Source organism: Mercenaria mercenaria, chromosome 8 (genome assembly GCF_021730395.1).
Source record: "Mercenaria mercenaria strain notata chromosome 8, MADL_Memer_1, whole genome shotgun sequence".
In the NCBI taxonomy this organism is placed as follows: Eukaryota; Metazoa; Mollusca; class Bivalvia; order Venerida; family Veneridae; genus Mercenaria; species Mercenaria mercenaria.
This window is the reverse complement of record NC_069368.1, coordinates 22,423,157-22,444,298: the sequence shown is the minus strand read 5'-3', so window position 1 is coordinate 22,444,298 and position 21,142 is coordinate 22,423,157. Positions and strand designations below refer to the sequence as shown.

Below are 21,142 nucleotides of genomic sequence, written 5' to 3'. Positions count from 1 at the left end.
CACAAATGACCACCATATGACACGATACAAATGACCACCATATGACATGATCACAAATGACCAACATATGACATGTTAACAAATGACCAACATATGACATGTTAACAAATGACCAACATATGACATGTTAACAAATGACCACTATATGACATGTTAACAAATGACCACCATATGACATGATAACAAATGACCACCATATGACATGATTACAAATGACCAACATATGACATGTTAACAAATGACCAACATATGACATGATTACAAATGACCAACATATGACATGTTGACAAATGACCAACATATAACATGTTAACAAATGACCACCATATGACATGTTGACAAATGACCACTATATGACATGTTAACAAATGACCACTATATGACATGTTGACAAATGACCACTATATGACATGATGACAAATGACCACCATATGACATGATTACAAATGACCACTATATGACATGTTGACAAATGACCACCATATGACATGTTGACAAATGACCACCATATGACATGATTACAAATAACCACCATATGACATGTTGACAAATGACCACCATATGACATGTTGACAAATGACCACTATATGACATGTTAACAAATGACCACCATATGACATGTTAACAAATGACCAACATATGACATGTTGACAAATGACCACCATATGACATGTTAACAAATGACCAACATATGACATGATAACAAATGACCAACATATGACATGTTAACAAGTGACCACCATATGACATGTTAACAAATGACCACCATATGACATGTTAACAAGTGACCACCATATGACATGATTATAAATGACCACCATATGACATGATAACAAGTGACCACCATATGACATGTTAACAAATGACCACCATATGACATGTTGACAAATGACCAACATATGACATGATAACAAATGACCACCATATGACATGTTAACAAATGACCAACATATGACATGATTACAAATGACCACCATATGACATGTTAACAAATGACCACCATATGACATGTTAACAAATGACCAACATATGACATGTTAACAAATGACCAACATATGACATGTTAACAAATGACCAACATATGACATGATTATAAATGTCCAACATATGACATGTTAACAAATGACCACCATATGACATGTTAACAAATGACCAGCATATGACATGTTAACAAATGACCAACATATGACATGTTAACAAATGACCAACATATGACATGATTATAAATGTCCAACATATGACATGATAACAAGTGACCAACATATGACATGATATCACATTACCAACATATGCCATGATTACGAATCAACATATGCCATGATTTAACAAATGACCAATTTGCCATGATTACTCCAACTTTACTATTTTTACCACAAAGTATATAAGACAAGTAAACTTTGATGGTCACATAATCATGTTTGGACATTTTGTCACGTTTTCACGATTTAATATGTAATTATGCAAATGTGACTATTTTAAAGCTGTTTTGTTTACAATCTTGTTTATTTAGCTTCAGGAAATAGGGCAACTGTTTTTACATGAATAGGTTAAAAAGTTTCTATTAACATTTTAGAAAAGGTAAGAAAGCAAATTATAAATTACAGATGGGGAGTTTTTTAAAAACATGTCAAGCAACGTATGTTAAATAACACATACGAACAAAGCTATCATTTTTTTTGAAAAACACAAATTATCCCTACATGAATCATTTTCACTGTGTTGTTAATAATATTCACTTTAGGCCATTATAAATTAATTCCTAGATTATCAAGAAAATGTATATATTAAGTAGATTTCCTTCTATTCTGTATTAAATTTCAATAGTGAGACTAACACTTCGGGAGTTGTCTACATATAAAAGCAACATAGTGCGTTTGCGGCCAGCACGGATATCCAGACCAGCCTGAGCATCCACACTTACTGGACTGTATCAATGCTGTTCGCTTGGTGAGGCTCAAATAATGAGTGGAATCAATTTCTATTCATTAATTACAAACTAATGAAAGCATTTCCTAAATTTCAAAAACAAAATATACAGTGCAACCTCTGTAGAGCAACACCCTTTGGGAGATACAAATACTGACTGTTATGTAGAGGTTGTTGTTCTTGAGAGGTAATTTGATAGTATATATAAGCTTAGAGAAATTTTGATGATGTTGTTATAGAGAGGTTTTTGATAGGGCCGCTCTGGAGAGGTTGTACTGTATAAATCTGGAGGCTGCATCTTAAAAAGAGTATTCCAATATCCCTTTCAAACAATAAAGCTTTTACTCTCTAAACTAAGCTAATCTAATTAATTACTGGTAATGAACTTACCTTGATACTGTTAATATCAAAGTAAATATATCTGACATGCAGGTGCACTAAACATCTAAGAGAAGGATTTGTCAGAAATTCTGACTTCATGTAGAGAGTGCATCAACATATCTGCCAAGACCTCCTATAATTTTCAGACTCAATTATTCCATGATAAGCATTTTCTATAATCCTTTCATCTTAAACTAAAAAATGCCACTAAATACTGCTAGGGAGGGGGTGCAAGAAGATTAGGTCAGGGGTTTCATTAATTATTGAAGTTGAAGGTGGAAGTTGCAAAGTAGAGGGCTCTTCAGTGGACTGACACTGGTTGATTCCTGACTACTCACTGTTGTGTGTCCTTGAGTAAGGCACTTTGACCCAGCCATAAATGGGTACCAGCAAATTGCCGGTGGTAAGGTATAATTGGTTTTAACTGTTCTAAAAATAAGGTCACTCAAAAGCTCAACAGAGCTTAATATGTTCATTGTTTCACAAAGCAACGGTAAATACAATTTACCTTACCTTTACCATTACCTTTGAGGGGAGTCCGCCCATTTAGAACTTTGCATAAATTTGTGTATTTGCTACAGAAGTAGCCGGGCCTTCAGAGCATTATAGCAGGATACCCTTAACCCTTAGCCTGCTAAATTTCTAAAATGGACTGGTCCATCTTTCAATTTAGACAGTACCATTTATTATTCAAAGGGGTGTTGAATAGCGAACAGTGCCAGACCATGATCAGCCTGCAAGGATGTGCAGGCTGATCTTGGTCTGCACTGGTCACAAAAGCAGATTAATCACTTGCTGCCAGCAGGCTAAATGTTAATTTAACCCTTGTTAGATATTGCTAAAGATACATTATATCTGACAAACTAGCAAAGATGTATAAGTTTTACTCAAAATAATATACTGAAAAAATCATTAATATTTATTTGATACTTATTTTCGTTGATTCCACAATCCCATGAAAAAGGACTTGTCCAAATCTATGAAATTTCATGCCCGCATTTTATAAATCCTTCTCATGCTGGATACATTTGATTCTGCCTTTGCAGCCAGTGTAGATCATGTTCAGTCTGCACATCCATTCCATGCACTCTGATCATGATCTGCACTGTTCGACATTCAGTCAGTATCCTTTTGGTAAGCACCCCTTTTAACAGCTAATGGTAATGTCCAAATTGAAAGATGGACAAGTTCACTATAGAAGTTTAGCAGGGTAAAGGTTTATAAATGATTTCACAGTATGAAGTTTGAGAATAACAACTTTTCTTAAATTCTGAAACACTGTCTTGTGTTTAACTGAATATCATAATGTTTAATTCCAGGAATAGATTTCAATTATCTACATAAATGAACACAGTTCTACTGAATATCAAATACATATTGTACAAAGACTCGTTCACATTTACCAATTATATAACCATCCCTTTAATTCTGAGTACTATCTTGAATTTTTACTGATCCTTTTCTAGTTTTAAACAGCACAATTAAGTCACAGTCCATGAAATGTGGTTTAAACAGATCTGCCATTGAGTCAAGATTATATCAGTCCTTCACTGAACAGATAAGCATCCCTTCAAACTAATGGTTGCCTAGTAGCAAAACAAAACATTATAAATGCGAGAATATCCAAATATGGAAATAAAATTTTCTCATGTCACGATAAACATAAGCATCATTATTACAACATTTGTTGCCTCCCATATCCTGTTTCCTTCAAAAGAAATTGTCATGATCAGTAACAAGTTATTCAAGCAGGGGCAGATCAATAGTTTTTAGTAAGAGGGGGCGGAGCTTCTAGAAATGGTTAGAACTTGTAAGCAGTTTTACATGTACATTAAAAAGTTGACCTTATGCCTGCTGGCAGCAACTGATTCTGCCTTTGTGACCAGTGCAGACCAAGATCAGCCTGCAGGCTGATCATGGTCTGCACCGTTCGCTATTCAGTCAGTAAATTTTCAGTGAACACCCCTTCACAGAATAAATGGTAATGCCCAAATTGAATGATGAACCTGTCCATTTAAAAAATTTAGCAGGCTAAAGGTTGATAGTGGCTAGCTTCTGATCTGTCTTTTTTGTTTTTTTTTGGATTTAACATCGCACCGATACATGATAGGTCATATGGCGACTTTCCAGCTTTAACAGTGGAGGAAGACCCCAGATGCCCCTCCGTGCATTATTTCATCACGAGCGGGCACCTGGGTAGAACCACCGACCTTCCGTAAGCCAGCTGGATGGCTCCCTCACATGAAGAATTCGACCCCCGAGTGAGGCTCGAACCCACATCGATGAGGGGCAAGTGATTTGAAGTCACAACCTTAGCCACTTGGCCACGGAGGCCCCAGTTTCTGATATATCAGCTGTACAAGTATTAAAGCTACTCGTTGGTCTGAAATTTTTCAAAACATATATTTGCCATCAAGTTCGGCATAAAATGTATAGTACGCAGTGACACTGAAAAATGACAGAGTGAAATAAGTGTAAGCTAGGTAAAAAGGCATGAAGAATTTTGATTTTTTATATAATTTCAAAAAGTAGATTACAGTTAACATTTAACTCCACTGGATAATTCATTTGGATACCTCGATAAATTTGTGTGTCAATTAAAGTTTATACCACTGGTCACTTTCACAGCACTCTTATTTTTAAATATGAAAACCTTTCACCTATAAAGTATGAACAAGTTACTTTTATACAATACTGTAAGCAGTATCTCACATCGAAAATATTTCAAAAATGATACATAGTCGTATTTATCATTCATGTCTCCCATCTTAAAACTAACATTATTCGGTTGAGTGAAGTAGATTTTCATTTTGAGATCACATCAAATAAAAACAAATAATATTGCCTTAAACCATTTTGACTATGAAAAAAATGACACAGATCTGAATTTGTAAATGAACCACTTAGTTATCTTCAAAACCACGCCATTTACTATAGATATTCAGTAAAAAAAAATAATAACTCTAAATGACTCTAAACTTGAATTCTAATATTACATTGATAAAGCTATATATTATATCAAAGTGACCAGCAATGTCTTTGCGATTACATATTCTCTTACACAATATCTATGTTCTTCAATCCTTACAACACGGGCCAAAATAGCATAGAGAGCCTTTTGACTGCTAATTTCTAAAATGCACTGGTAGTACCATTTATTCTTCAAATGGGTGTTCACTGAAAATTTACTGACGGTTGCACAGGCTGAACTTGGTCTGCATTGGTCGCCAACGCAGAATCTGCAGGCTGTTTTACTTAGCCATAACAGCTACAGTAGTTTTAAACTAAATGTTAGCATTTTAACTTACCAATTACATCTACAACTGTTTTTGACTAAATGAAAATATTTTAACTTAGCGGTGACAGCTAAGATTGTTACAAGAAGTTACAAAAGTACAACTATGATATAATTTTAAACTGATAAATATACACAAAAGTCAATAGAACACTGCAGGTGCCCCCACTATTGAATGTGTGTGGGGTGGTCGGGGGCACAAGAATCACAAAACTTCTATCAATTTTCTTCAAATCTCAATCTCTGTGCAATTTATAATCATGACTGACCAAAGATGAAAGATATTACCAGTACTGACAGTTACTCTTACATTAACAACATTTATAATTCCTCAAGTATATTTCCCAAAGTATCTTCTTTTCAAACATCCTTTCACTTTTATCTATATTACATTTGCCAACACTAAATTCCAACTTAATCAAGATAAATCATACGGAACAATATTTAACCTACAGTGGTATTTACAAAGTACCATCAGCCAACAAAGAATTTAACCAATTTAGTTACATAGAAACACAGAAATTTCACAGATCCAACAAAATGTTTGTATAGTCAAAACACACAACTTTCTTCATCCAAAAAAAAAAAACCCACATGATTTACTCACAAGGAAATACACATAATTTCAATTTTTCACTGTTTAAACTGGAAGCTCTTTCTTAATTTTTCAAACATTAATTCCAGTCCTTGTTAATGACCTTATACAAATCGGTTGTGTGTATGAAGTCATAGCGATTACCGTGAATGAGCTATATTATAACCCTTTCTGCTTCAAGTGTCATGCTTTACGCTATAAAAAATGTACATATATGATATAAATTTTACTAAAATTCAAAATCAATTTGCAGCAGAAAACTGAAAAAAAAGAAACAACTTCAACTGACAGATTAACAATCTTTTTTTTTTTTTCAATGTCTGCCCACACAATAAGGAACTATTTGATTACGGTTTAATAACATTTCAAAATAACACAGGTACATGTACCATTGTCAGGTCACTCCTATATACAATACTATTGATATGCACTTTCACCTAAGCCACAGCTTAAATTATTAATTTTTAAATACCTGAAGGCTTACTGAAAATTACTATCCTTTATAACTAAGGGAGAATGGATTGGAGGCTGGGTAAAACTGTCATGTCTTTTTGTCTTTCAAGTTTAACACCTCAATAGATGATTTATATGTAATCCTCCGATTGATTATCTAACCTTATTAAACCTTTAGCCTGCTAAATTCCTAAAATGGACTGGTCCATTATTCAGTTTGGGCAGTACCACTTATTATTCAAAGGAATGTTCACTGAAAATTCACTGACTGAATAGCGAACCGTGCAGACCATGATCAGACTGCACAGATGTGCAGGCTGATCTTAGTCTGCACTGCTTGCAAAAGGCAGAATAACTTGCCACCAGAAGGCTAAAGATTAATTAACTTTAAGGTTTCGATGGAGGCCTTGAGAAACAAAAATCAAACAACATCAAATCATAGAAAGAAAGAGTTGTTTGACATGAAACTTGAACAGCATGTAAAACATGTATATTACTTTACGAAACAAGTGTCAGTATACTGATATAAACATTGAATTCCGGAAAAGGGCTGCCTAAAGGGGCTCCATTTCCGGACAGTTAAACGCCTTTAAAAACTCACCATTTTCAAAGAACAGTTACACACGTTCGTTTTGATGCATTTGCGATAGCGTGCGAGTGGTGAAATTTCGCATAACAAGGTGGAACACAGTTTTCTGCAATTGTTTATCTTTATTTATTTACAAATGGCATTCATTTTCAAAGGGAGACAACTGTTCCCGATTATTTTAAGTACAAATGACATTCATTTTCAAAGGGAAACAACTTTTTCCGATTATTTTAAGTAATCTTTGAGAAAAAGTTGTCTCCCTTTGAAAATGAATGCCATTTGTAAAGAAAAAAAGATAAACAATTGCTGAAAACTATGTTCCACCTTGTTATGTGAAATTTCACCACTCGCACACTATTGCAAATGCATCAAAACAAACATGTGTAACAGTTCTTTGAAAATGGTGAGTTTTTAAAGGCGTTTAACTGTCCGGAAGTGGAGCCCCTTTAGGCAGCCCTTTTTCGGAATTCAATGTTTATATCAGTATACTGACACTTGTTTCGTAAAGTAATATACATGTTTTACATGCTGTTCAATTTTCATGTCAAACAACTCTTTCTTTCTATGATTTGGTGTTGTTTGATTTTTGTTTCTCAATGCCTCCATCGAAACCTTAAACAATGACATTTGGAACTTTATAACTACCTTTAGCTTACAATAATAATTTCTTGTAAATTTAAATTCCGTATTTAACTGGCATTCAAGTTTTAATTTACTCTTCAATATGAGAATAGATCTAATTCAAACACAGGAATGCAACTTAAAAGTCTATTCAAATTACATGAGAAACTGTATTTATTTCTACTTTAATATTCACACAAAAAAACATGATACAGTAGCTACTTTGTCTCACAAAAATCACAATAAGTCATGATAAAGACTAGCCACTCGACTGATAATAAATATATTTCTATATTTTTCACTTTTTTTGTCAAATTCAATTTCATAGAAAAAAGCCAGTCTATTTTAGAGATTTTCACAGAGGAATGATATTAAAATTATATAGACTGGCTCAGTTCACTACATTCAATCATAAAAATGTAAAAAGATATATCATAGTCTAGTCATGATACATTAGCTGCTTGTATGTCACAGTTTTCCAATCATCATCTTGCAAAACTGTGACATTATTCAAGTGTGTGTGTGTGTGGGGGGGGGATAAAAGTGGGGAGGGGGGTATAGTGGAGTCTAGTTTTCACTGATTTAGCTGCTGCATTAATCCATCAAATAAAATCCCAAACAAATAAAACTTCCATTCCTTTTGTCTTCAAAAGTTTAACTACATGTCATTTTTATCCTGGAGAAATAGCCATGCTCACGAAATTTAATGATTTTACAGTCGGTTGAAGCAATAAATTGTTTCCTAAAATCTGACATCCTAATTTAGCAAACATTATTTCAAATATCAGAAAAAAAGCTTAGCTTATCAGAATGATGATATATTATTTCCTTGAAAAGTTTAAATATATGAACCGTGCCACGAGAAAACCAACATCCGCGCAGTCTGGTCAGGATCCATGCTGTTTGCTTTCAAAGCCTTCTGGAATTAGAGTAACTGTTAGCGAATAGCATGGATTTTGACCAGACTGCACGTATGTGCAGGCTGGTCTGGATCCATGCTGGTCGCAAAGCCACTATGTTGGTTTTCTCATGGCATGGCTCATATGTCATTTTCTGTGAAATATAGTATTACATGTAGAAGGAGTGCAATACACAGTTTTCTTTTTCTTGTATTACTGAACGGCTATTTCATACATGTATATACCCATATATAAAGAACGTCATTATCCACATAGAAAAATATAATAATTTTCAATAGAGCTTAGAACTAACAGGAAGCAGAATAATTTTTCTTACATTACCTACAAGTAACTGCTAATGTGTAAAGTCATGTATATATACATTTACATGTACATAGTTACCTGACAAAACAGCACTATATTTATTTAGAGTTGTGTTTTGGTATCCACATTTCAGTTTACTTCAGAACTAAAACTACCACTACTATACATTTGTAGTAGATATCCAACACTTTCAGAAGCTATACACTGCTGACACCCACCTTTTCACACACTGATTAAATCCTGGTTCCGGAAAGTGGCTTGAATTTCGCAATAGCAGTAACTTTCTCCTATATATCAGCCTTGGTTTATATTTTCCTCACCTGAGGTTCATTCAACATTTATACCTATAGTAGGTCAGTCCAACAGGAATCAATATATATTCAGGTAGGAAAAAAGTGAGAGAACCAAATAGCAACCCTAGTCAATATGACAACAATCGGAAGTCAGAAATAACCAAAGCTGACATGCTAGATAAATATTTTATACTCTGACATAAAACCCTATTAAAACACAAGCTTAGTGTATTTGTTTAAGGTGTGTATGAATATTCATTGAGTTGGCAGATCAATTACTGTGAGATTAGGCTTCTGTAGCTTTGACTTCTGCATGATGGCATCTCGCATGGCTTCTCTATATTGATTTGGTTTCTAATTTGCAAGCATCTGTTGCTAACAATTAATACAAGGCTCTTGCAATGTCACATCGGAGAGACAATAACTCACAGACTCACAGCCCCAATTAATTTATCTAGATTTGTAGGTATACTCTTATCAAGTTCATTTAACTTACCATAAATTTTGTAAATCATACTCTTAAATTCATTACAATTTGTACACCATATTCTTAAACTCATTATAATTTGTAGATAATTCTCTTATTAAGTTCAATACCATTTGTAAATCATACTCTTAAATTCATTATGATTTCTAAATTACACCATTTGTAGACTGAAATTGATGAAACAACAATTATAGTATTGCTTGTAATTTCTTTCATCTTAAAGAGAATTCCTATAGTTTTTTTCCTTTCACAGAATTTTTTCAAATTCACATAAATTATATGATAGGAAAATTTGTGCTGAAAACAATGAACACATAAGAACAATGGGTCACCTGGCTTGTTTTTGTGAAAAATTGTTTTAAACACACCCACTGTTGCTGAAACTTCCAGCGATTTTTCAACATTTTCCTAATTTTCTGCTTTTTTATAAACACCAACCAAAATATACATCAAGACAGCACAATAAGGTTTATTCTTTTTACAGATTTCATTATTATACTTATTTGATATCATAGTCATATTTGTAATTCTATATCTTCAATATCCTTACAATAATGGGTACAAATTAAAAAAAAATATTGTTTCAGATCCACTTTTGTAAACTTTTTTCAATGAAAAGTACCCATAATGAAGAATATTTTTTTAGATTTTGAAAAAACTCTTTCATAGAATTTTTTCCTGTTTTTCTTGTGTATAGATAATTGTATTGTGAGCATAAAAATGGCTAAAAATGTATGAGTCACCAGGCTAAATTTTTTGTTAAGATCGCTAGAATACAACACCTCTTCGGACGGAAAATGGCGTGCACCTTGCCAAATTGATTACATGTATATGTCTGCTAGAAGTTAAATAAAAATAAAAATCCTTAATTCTTTCTATAATCGAATACTGAATAATCTGAAAGGTGATATTGTTTTATCAGTACTAATTCAATTGTCTTACATTATATGAACAACACTGTCTCTGTACTAAAATGCGATGCGAAAACCGCAAAAATGGCAAGATACCTGTCAGGCATGATACTTGTCAATATAACATAAACCAGTATCAACATTTGATTACTGATAAAAACTTAACAAAAATGTTATTTTATTCAAGATTCCTCATATTTAAGATTGCCTGTCACATATTTCAACAAATGTTGACTTCACTTCAGATTTCCATAGGAAGTGTCAGCTGCGCAGAAAGATGCGCATAAAAAACTATAGGAATTCCCTTTAAATGCCCAGTATGTATATGGCAAAATAGCTCAGTCAGGTAATGCAGACACCAGCAGCGAATCATCCAATCATTTTGAGCAAGTTCAAATCTAAATGAAGATTTTTTCAGATCATATCTTAAAATCTATCTTTTTTTCTATCTGTTTTCAATTCAGGAAGAGGAAGAAATCTCTATAGCAAGGTCACAAAGTTTTTGAAGAAGTAAAATCCACAAAAATCATTTCAGCCGCTTTGGAAATTAATGTATGTAGGCAAAAAACTAGTAGAAACTAAATTCGTCATCCAAGTAAGTAACAAAACACTTGAAATTTGAACAATAACAGCCGCAAATGAGTTTGCTAGAGACTTCTCAATCAAACTTGAAGACTGAAAGTAAAAGAACAGACAAAGAGGAGAAAATAGAGAACATTTGGGATAAACACAATGAAACTTTTCATCACCTGAACCAACAAGTACCCAAAAATTATCACAAAGATTTAATTCTCTGAAAATAAGCAAATTCAAGAAATATCAAACAGAGCAAAATGGCTAGAAAAACTGTTTTGTGGATTACAACAATCCAAATATTTGCACCAGAATGGCAGGATCTTGCTAACATATATGTATCAGCTGGATACATGTTACAATGAGTTAATCAGGATTTCAGAAGATTTGTTAATTACATGTCAAGGTACGAATATCAATTTTGTGAATAGTTTATATCAAAATGTAAAATCATTTTTCTCTATTAAATAGACCATGACATGCCTCTTTTTTCATAAAAAATCAATTACAAATTGTGACTACATAAGAGTCTGATCTTAAATACTTTATTATAGTTACCTATTCATAGGTTTCTTGCAGTGCTATGACTAATAATTATGGTCACAACATATTTAATCAACCCAACCCTTACCTTTTCTGATGTTATAATATATAATATATATATATATATATATAAGATAATATAATATCATTTTTTTTTAAATATCATTACAAACTAACTGTATGATAATGTGAACAGACTTTTCAAAAGTGTTATATTTCTTCTCTGAAAGCCAAAATAATTAAAAAGGGTATAAAACTGGTCACATTAAATCAGATGTAACTATGTTGGTCTTGTACTAATAAACTTTGTGTTCAAGTAAAATATCTAAACATTTACCGGTAATCTAAAATTACTTGTCATCAGTATGTTAATATGACAGTGGCAATATACTGAGTATTAATGGTAGAACAAGGCTGTGCGAATACCAAGTAAGATGTGGAATAAAAACCACTGTTGATGCAGAAACATGACACAACAGTAGAAAGTGTGTCAAGCAGCAGAGAATTTAATGTAATACATCATGTGCTTAAAAGAAATATGCATGCATGAACTGTGCATATATGTGTAAATAATTTCCAGGAATGAACGATGATCATTTTCAACACATGTAAATAGAAATCACTTCACCAAAAGATTTAAATCCAAATTCTAAATTCAGGAAGAGAGACATACTTGATCCCATTTTTATGTAATAATAAAATAAATAAAAACAGACTAGAAATGTGTCACAGACACGGATGCCCCTGCAACATGAGAAAGGTCACAGGCATGGTACCGCTCACAAACTAAAAGAAGGACCCTTGGTCCTATTTATTTCCAAAAAAAAAAAATTGTAGGAAAACCAAAAAATTTAGCATTCTGTATATGTAGTGAAAATTGGCTAAGTTCTTTGAGCTAGTGAAATGGTTTTTGCGCATAACATATCGTCTATTCATGCTTATCATTTGTGTCAAATTATTTTGAAATCAGACCATGCATGTCGAAGTTATGGATTGGACACAAAGACCACATTATCAGTATATATGTAGTGAAAATTGGCTAAGTTCAACCAAGGACTGTGACCGTGACCTTTGAGCTAGTGAAATGGTTTTGCGCAAGACACATCGTCTATTCATGCTTATCATATGTTGCAAATTATTCTGAAATCGCCAAATCGGACCATGCATTTCAAAGTTATGGCCCGGACACGAACACAACCCTTTCCCAAACACACAAACACGGACAGGGGTAACACTATATGCCCCTTTTATGGCGGGGACATAAAAAATAACATGATGAGTAATATTAAATATATTTTGTAAATTAGTATAACATGATTATGTACGGTTGTATGTAAGTGTGAATGTTAGATAACTATAATGTATTTTGAATAAATATGCTTTTCATTATTTGTTTTTGGTTCAGCATACATGTAATTGTTCAACAGTGTTTAATTTCTGTAACTGCAGGAGTTAACCTAGCCAGTGATTCTGTACCAGTACTAACTTGTTCTCTGTAAGTAACTGCCAACTTCTCCGCATAAACCAGAGGTGGAGGCAGAATGATTTCAGACACAATATCTTTATCAAATCATCACAGAAGACATGCACCTCACCAATGAATAAAACTCAAGCCCCACAATCTGTAAATCTCTGCTCTCCCTATTGAGCTAAGGGAGCAGGCTATTAATATCTGTATGCTTATTTTCAGATGTAATGTTGATATTCTTAGTCTACAAAGCTAGAAATTGTTAATATTTCACACAAATTTCAAGCAATTTTGATTAAGTTACAGATATTGACAGGAAAACCTCTCTTGGCTGACACATAAGAAATAAGTTTTATGACAGATCGTCAATTCAACAGCTTGGATACTATCTTTATTTGATTAAGTCTTTTTGATTATGGTATTTAATTAAAATGGTATAGAACCATAAGGCAATTTTCCTGTCCAGGTTTTCTTAAGTTATCATTTTTATTAAATGGAAAACTTGGTAATGAACTGATATAAAATAACTGATTGGAACAGAACAGAAAAAGAACATTAAAATTTTTGTGGAACATTGATTTGGTGATGTTAGAACCATTTCTTGTTACATATTTACTTAATATTGTAAAGAAAATTATTTTTTAACTAGAATCAAGATTTGTTTGTTTGTTTTGGGTTTAACACCGTTTTTCAACATTATAAATTTCAGATAACAGATCTGGCAGTTAACCTGACCTGAGTGTTCCTGAATTCTGTACCAGTACAAACATGTTCTCCACAAGTAACTGCCAACTTCCCCACATGAATCAGAGGTGGATGACGAATGATTTCAGACACAATGTCTCCTATCAAATCATCAAGGAGAACACACGCCTTCCCCAGGGATCGAACACACTACCCCTCAATCGATAGATCTGCGCTCTCCTTACTGAGCTAAGCGGGCGGGCTTTGGAATCAAGAGGTAATTTATGGTTTTCAGTTCAAAAAAGATTTCACTTTGTTTCCAAGTCTACTCAAACCCTGAGACAATAAAGCAGGGCTTCTTACAAGAACTTTGTTAATTCCTCTAAGAAACTACAAGTACTGCTTAGCTCTAACTCTTCACTGAATTCCTTCTGCCAGCACTTTGAGGGGTAAGCTCTGAGCCCCGCTAAGCCTCTTTCATAAATCAACCTTTCCCTAGCTAAATTTCTAAAATGGACTGGTCCCCTATTTGAAGGAGTGTTCACTGGAAATTTACTGACTGAATAATGAACAGTGCAGGCTGATCTTGGTCTGCACTGGTCGCAAAGGCAGAACCAAATGCTGACAGCAGGTTAGGCTGACAGCAGGTTAAAGGTTAATAGAGAAGAAAAACATCCTATGAGTGGCCTGGCCGCATACAGGCATTGCCTAGCTTTTGTCTTGTTATCTGTTGCCTAGAACATTGGTGATGCATCCAGTCTACACATAATCAAAATTTTACAAAAGTCAGTAAAAAAGTTTTTCATCTACATTCAAAAGGTGGTGCGTAACAGTACACATTAAAAATTCTCATGCATTTTTGAAATGCATAAGACTTAAGTAGAAATTCAACACACGACACGGAAAAAGCAGTAAGCAGTACCCAGTTGCCATACTTCAACAAGTTCAAGAGGTCCACTGTTTAATCTTCTGGCTATTCCTCCTCAAGTGTACTTCTGTGGTGTCAGAAATGTTTGATTCTAGCAAAATTACTAGAAAACAATGGTATCAATATCATCTTAAAGGGAAATGCTGCATTATTTTTGGACAAATATAATATAGGAACATTTTTACCCATGAATATGAAGTTAAGCATGTAATAAGTAGCCAGCCATGGAAGCAACAAAATCTGGCTGCTTCTAGAGCAGTTGACTGCTCCAGACAAGTTAAAATTAGAACCAATTTGGGAAGTTAGCTGACTGGCTGCTACAGACAAATAGCTGCTAAGTAAAGACAATGCAGGTTCTGGCTGTTAAACCTAATAACATTACCATTAAAAATATTTTCTCATCAATTATCAGTTACCTTCCTTTTATGCCAGACTGTAAATGTGAACAGTCTCTCAATTGCTTAATGGATATCATATTTTTTGGCTAACATGTGGGAAAAACATACACTTGATTTAAAAGGGTATGGTACCCATATCAGTGGACAAAGTTCTTTTCAGAGACAATCCATCTTGCAGGACTAGTGACTCATCCTGCAACAGGGTTCACTAGTCCTGTAATTTTGAGATGTCTGACAATTTTTGCAGACAACAGTGTACAGTGTATCAAATACCATGCACAGTATGATTTTCTTAAGCGTCACAGCAACACACCAGCACTTTGAAGTACCAACTCTCTTCCTGTTTCATTTTGGATGCGTTATACATGTGGAATCGGTAATAAAACAGACATGGCAGTGTTGCACAATTACTTCAGCCAGTACAGTCTCATTATTTGGTACATTTATTGCATCCCTGATTTAAACTAAAAAAATGCACTCTATACATAACAAACAGTAATCATGGTTTATGAGTTATAAATTTCTTAAACTAAATTTACCTGAGGGGAGACCTGTTTCAAAACATTACACAAACCTTAATTAGACTTTGAAACTTGAGACTGACTTTACAGCAAATATTAAATCTGCAATTACTCTGCTCATAGCACTTTTTCTGAAAAAATAACTAATTCTGCTGAGAAGCATGTAGCTGTGGAATACACCAGCATGTAAAATATTTGCTTACTTTACAATGATAGTCAGAGAGAACAGAAAGTACTGAAGGTAATAAAAGTGGGAGGGAAGTCAGAGAACGACCGAAAGACACCAAAAGATACTAAAAGACATGTTGAAAATCTAATATACTTCAACTTTGTAAAGGCCATTGGCATAAAGATTGTGCTGACTGTTTTTGGCATAAGATATGTTGTAGTTAAGACTATTAGCATCATGTTCATTGTTTAAAGGTCCATTACTAAGGGAAAGTGAGTTGGCAATTTTTTTCATAGTCAGTGCATAGACTTCTGCAAGACACTAAATAATGAAGATTGGCAGGTCAAAATTTACAGAAGGTCTTTGGAACTCAAAGAAATCTATGTGTATTATGTTGAAATTTCAATGAATCGACAGAATGACCCCCCAGGTCTTTTTAACTTTCTTCATACTTCATAGAAAAATAATTGTACATATACTGCGATTTATTTCGAATTTCTACATACCAACTTTCATTTTCCAATAAAATGAAATAGTTTCTGTGCTTTTTAAAAGAAATTAAAATGTTCACTTTCCTTAGTATTGGACCTTTAAGATACTGAATCAATTGACCATATCGACATTAAGGATAAATCCCGTTTTCCTGTATTTCCGTAAATAGGGCCAGGGGGGCTGGCGAGATTAACCGATAAAAAGACCGTGTACACCATTAGCGATTATTTTTGCCAGAAGATAAGGATTTAGGAAAGATCTTACTTTCTCACAATGGAAATACTATTCTACGACCTCGGCAACAATTTATTTGCATAAATAATCTGTTTACCTTGAACAATGCGAATAGTTTCACACCTTCGGTATCGAGCCACGGAAGCGGCAATGTAGAATAAAAGATAAAATTTCAAAAATAAAGTAAACTTTGAGGATATTTTTGCTACATCTTAATTACAACAATGTTAAATGGTAATCTGCAATACTTTTTTATTCATTTTCTTTGTTTAAAACTTGAAAAAAAGGATAATCTAAACACTACCGCTATATAGAGTAATGGCCGATACCCCCCTCACCGTGAAAACGGGAACGGGTGTTTATTGGCCGTTAATACCGGAAGACGGGATTTATCCTATAATGTCAATATCGAGAATAGTCTTAATTAGACATTAAAACAAAACTGCAACAAATAATAATATTACATACCTTTTGTTTACTGTAATATTGACCATATCGACATTAAGGATAAATCCCGTTTTCCGGTATTTCCGTAAACAGGGTCAGGGGGGCTGACGAGATTAAGCGATATAAAGACCGTGTACAATATTAGCGATTATTTTTGCCAGAAGATAAGGATTTAGGAAAGTTCTCACTTTCTCACAATGGAAATACTATTCTATGACCTCGGCAACATTTTTTTTTTGCAAAAATAATCTGTTTACCTTGAACAATGCGAATAATTTCACACCTTCGGTATCGTGCCACAGAAGCTGCAGTGTAGAATAAAAGATAAAATTTCAAAAATAAAGTAAACTTTGAGGATATTTTTGCTACATCTTAATTACAACAATGTTAAATGATAATCTGCAATACTTTTTTATTAATTTTCTTTGTTTAAAACTTGAAAAAAGGATAATCTAAACACTACCGCCATGTAGCGTAATGGCCGATACCCCCCGCACCATAAAACCGGGAACGGGCGTTTATTGGTGGTTAATACCGGAAAACGGGATTTTATCCATAATGTCGATATCGAGAACGATTAATGAATTGATTAATGCATCAATTGCAATGAAATAAAAAGATCTAATACACATTGAAAAACTTTAGAAAAGCTTGCATGTAAATTGATTTTAAGTATATGTACAGCACATTTAGTTCTATGGATAAAGAAGGACAATATTCTGCACAATTGTCATCTGAATAATATAAAAGAAAATTATCGGCATGACAGTCTCGGCCTTTTTGGAAAATCTCAGACATGTTCAACTGATGGCCACAGGCAATCGGCGTGTGACTTTGACCCCTTATGAATGATGGACTCCACACCCTGTGTGACTTTGACCCCTTATGAATGATGGTTTATAATGCTATGGGGGGTTGTGGAGTTGGGGATCTGGGTTGTAGAGAACAGGGGTCCATCATTCATAAGGTGTCAAAGTCACACGCCGATTGCCTGTGCTGATGGCTAAATCCATCCAACATATCATCCCCTAAATCGATAAAATACATCCCTACCGTATCGTCCACTATATCAATAAGAAAAAATATTGATATGATAATAATATAAATTCGTTCGTCTCCTGCAGAATAAATAATTTGTTGAACTTTGAAATTTCATTTTTTCTTTAACTTAAGAGAAAAAGCCTACCGTCATTTCAATATGTAACGTCTGCTTAATTACTGTGATGAGTCTGACCAGGTGTATTTACTATAAATGAGCCGTTTCCTAGAAAAACACTTCAAAATAACAACACAACACGAAATCCCGGAAATAATACGCTCAGTATCGGGAGAAGTTATTAATTAATGTAGGTCAGCTGGAGTTTTTCAGATTTAATTAATATTATAGTCTTTAAACAGCCTTTGTTTAACTTAATTATTTTTTAACTAAAAATTTGCTTTCCTGTGGAAAAGCTTTGATCTAAGTAATATCTGAACAAAACTTTAAATTAATGTTGCTCCCTTAAAATACTAAAAACGGCGAATAATATTTTTTTGTTATCACCATCATCATCATTTTAGCTGAATTTTATTATATCCAGTTTTTCTTTTTCAACTTAGAAAGGTTGGCAAATAAAAAAACAGGGTGTATCCTTGATCTTTTGCTAGACAGGTTTGAAAAAAAAATGAATCTGTCGCATGTTTTCACAATAGGAGCTCGAGTCTACGGGAAAAGACAGTTTCGCAAAAATTCTGCAGCGTAGATTTTAATAATTATACCTTTTCGTTTGGTCAAATAAACTGCACAGGTCCGTGTGTTTATTCATTTATCTGTTTATAAATTTACATGATGCAGGATGATCGCAACCGTCAGACACGAAACCGGAAACTAGTTAAATTGTCCCTTTTTCAATATTGCTCACCTAAAACACTCGTGCCGATTGCTGGATTTCAAAGTGCCTCTTTGTGAGTTTCGGTGTTCCATATTTGGATATGTTAATATTCTCTAAACCCCGCATTTTATACATCAACGACAGTTCAGATAAGGTAGAGAGTGGATTCAGTGGTCCAGTGGTAGACCTATAACTCTGTTTGACTATGGAAACAGGACCCGTCACGGTATGGAGGTTTTACAGCAGGCACGCTAAAGAATCTTCTACATCTTGCACAACTCTCCCACTAACATTACCAACAGTGTTCAGGAGGAGTCGCCAATTTGGATTACTGGTGGCAACTATGAATAAGTATACAAACAAACAGATAAAGAACGTAGTTCTATCAGACAAGAACAGCGGTTAGAAATTTGGGCTTGTGTTATGAAGTCAATCTATTAGCTGTAAGGTGTTTCATTTTCTCGCGGCGAGTTTCGGTGTTTAGTTTGGATATGTTAACATTCTCTGAGCTCTGGTTTAATACATGAACGAAATTTCAGATAAGGTACGAAGTTCCCATTGATCAGACCAGATCAGAAACTGTAGGACTGTTTTATGAACCCAAGTTATAGGTGTAAAATGTGGAACTGTTCAGCTTTTCGAAAAAATATAATTAAATACACACTGGATAACCGGCTATCCTGACGCACGCTGGAAATGTAACCCAGCTGGAAATGTAGCCCAGCTGTAAATCGGTATGTAAAGTTTTTCATTTATTTCTATTAAAACGAAGCCAATTCTTGCAAATCAACTCGACAGTTTTGTCAAGGAATGACCATGGCTTACATTTACAATTTCTGAGCCAAATACAATCGTTACGTTTCGAGATATTCGCTAACAATTTCTTCAGTTTGAAAAATCGAGCAAATATCCAAAGTTTTGCGCAATTTGTTTTGTTTATGAACAACCTGTGAAACTTTTATCATCTGGTTTAACAGATGTGTCCTTTCGGAACACCTGTGTGAAGTTTCCGGGTTCTACGTCATTCCTGAAAAAGTATATTAGCCGTTAAATAGGCATGGTCGAAAAAGAAAGACTGTCGGAAACGGCCGCTAGTGCTGTCATTGAACTCAGATGTTAACATTTATAGACTATCCATTAACTCCGATGATTTTGAATACATTTGTATGTAAAATGTATTACTGGCAGTGATTTGACGGAAACGTAATTATTTTTAAAAATGGCACTTTCATTTCAAGAGGCTTTAGGACTATCTATATATTCCTTCACACCCGGGCTGAATTTTAACCTAGTTTACGCATTCTTGCCATTTTTCCGCCATGCGAAAGCCAACCATATATTTTTTTGCAGTTACACCGAAGCAATATAGTGCATACACACAAGTTTTTTTTATTGACACTTTTTGATGTATTCTGGCAGTCTGTATGTATTTTTGTCAATCTGTCTGTCTCGTAAACTGTCACATATACTGAACAAAACCAGCTGACCAGCCATTTGCAGGTTTGCGGATAACTATGCGTTTTTTAAATCAAATAAACCATTACTTGTTAATATCAAAATTTCAAAATATCGCCGGAATTACGAGAAGATATAATTTTATTCATTTTATTACCATGCACCTTTTTTATAAGATGAGGTTGTGCTTTTTAGAAAAAAAGGTTGAATAGTATTCATGATAATACAGAGGGAAATGGTAAACATTAAAGTACTATATTTTCGACATGGTAAAACGACAATAAACTTGAATGGAAGCGTAAGAAAATGAATGATGTCAAAAAGCGGTTGAGAGTTGTAGACCTCGAACTGCCTAAGGGAGAGTTTATACAAGTAATGAAACAAAGTTATTGACAGTTTGTCGAACACATAAGAAAGGTGATTGGACAATATAGAGCTGTGAAAGAAATGAAACAGATAGATTTCAGTGAGAATTACGCATGTCAAAATATGGAGGAAATTCAGCATACTCGACTTACCTTACCAGATTTCTATCTGTATCTTTAAACGAGGGTAACTTAGTAGATACCAATCCTGGTATTACAC

The 21,142-nt window shown here is 34.0% G+C and overlaps 1 protein-coding gene across 4 annotated transcripts in view; it reads right to left on the bottom strand.

The window, feature by feature from the left end:
* LOC123522895 (phospholipid-transporting ATPase ID-like) overlaps positions 1–18,553 on the bottom strand; it is a 104,491-nt gene extending 85,938 nt beyond the window's left edge. The window contains exon 1 of one of the 4 annotated variants that reach the window (XM_045300390.2): positions 18,418–18,553. The gene's annotated coding sequence lies outside the window, so the exon portion shown is untranslated. Of the gene's footprint in view, positions 1–3,710; positions 3,819–6,209; positions 6,234–9,161; positions 9,184–18,417 lie in introns of those variants that run through there. The other 3 variants (XM_045300393.2, XM_045300392.2, XM_045300391.2) reach the window with 3 other exon arrangements.
* Positions 18,554–21,142: the final 2,589 nt, after the last annotated feature.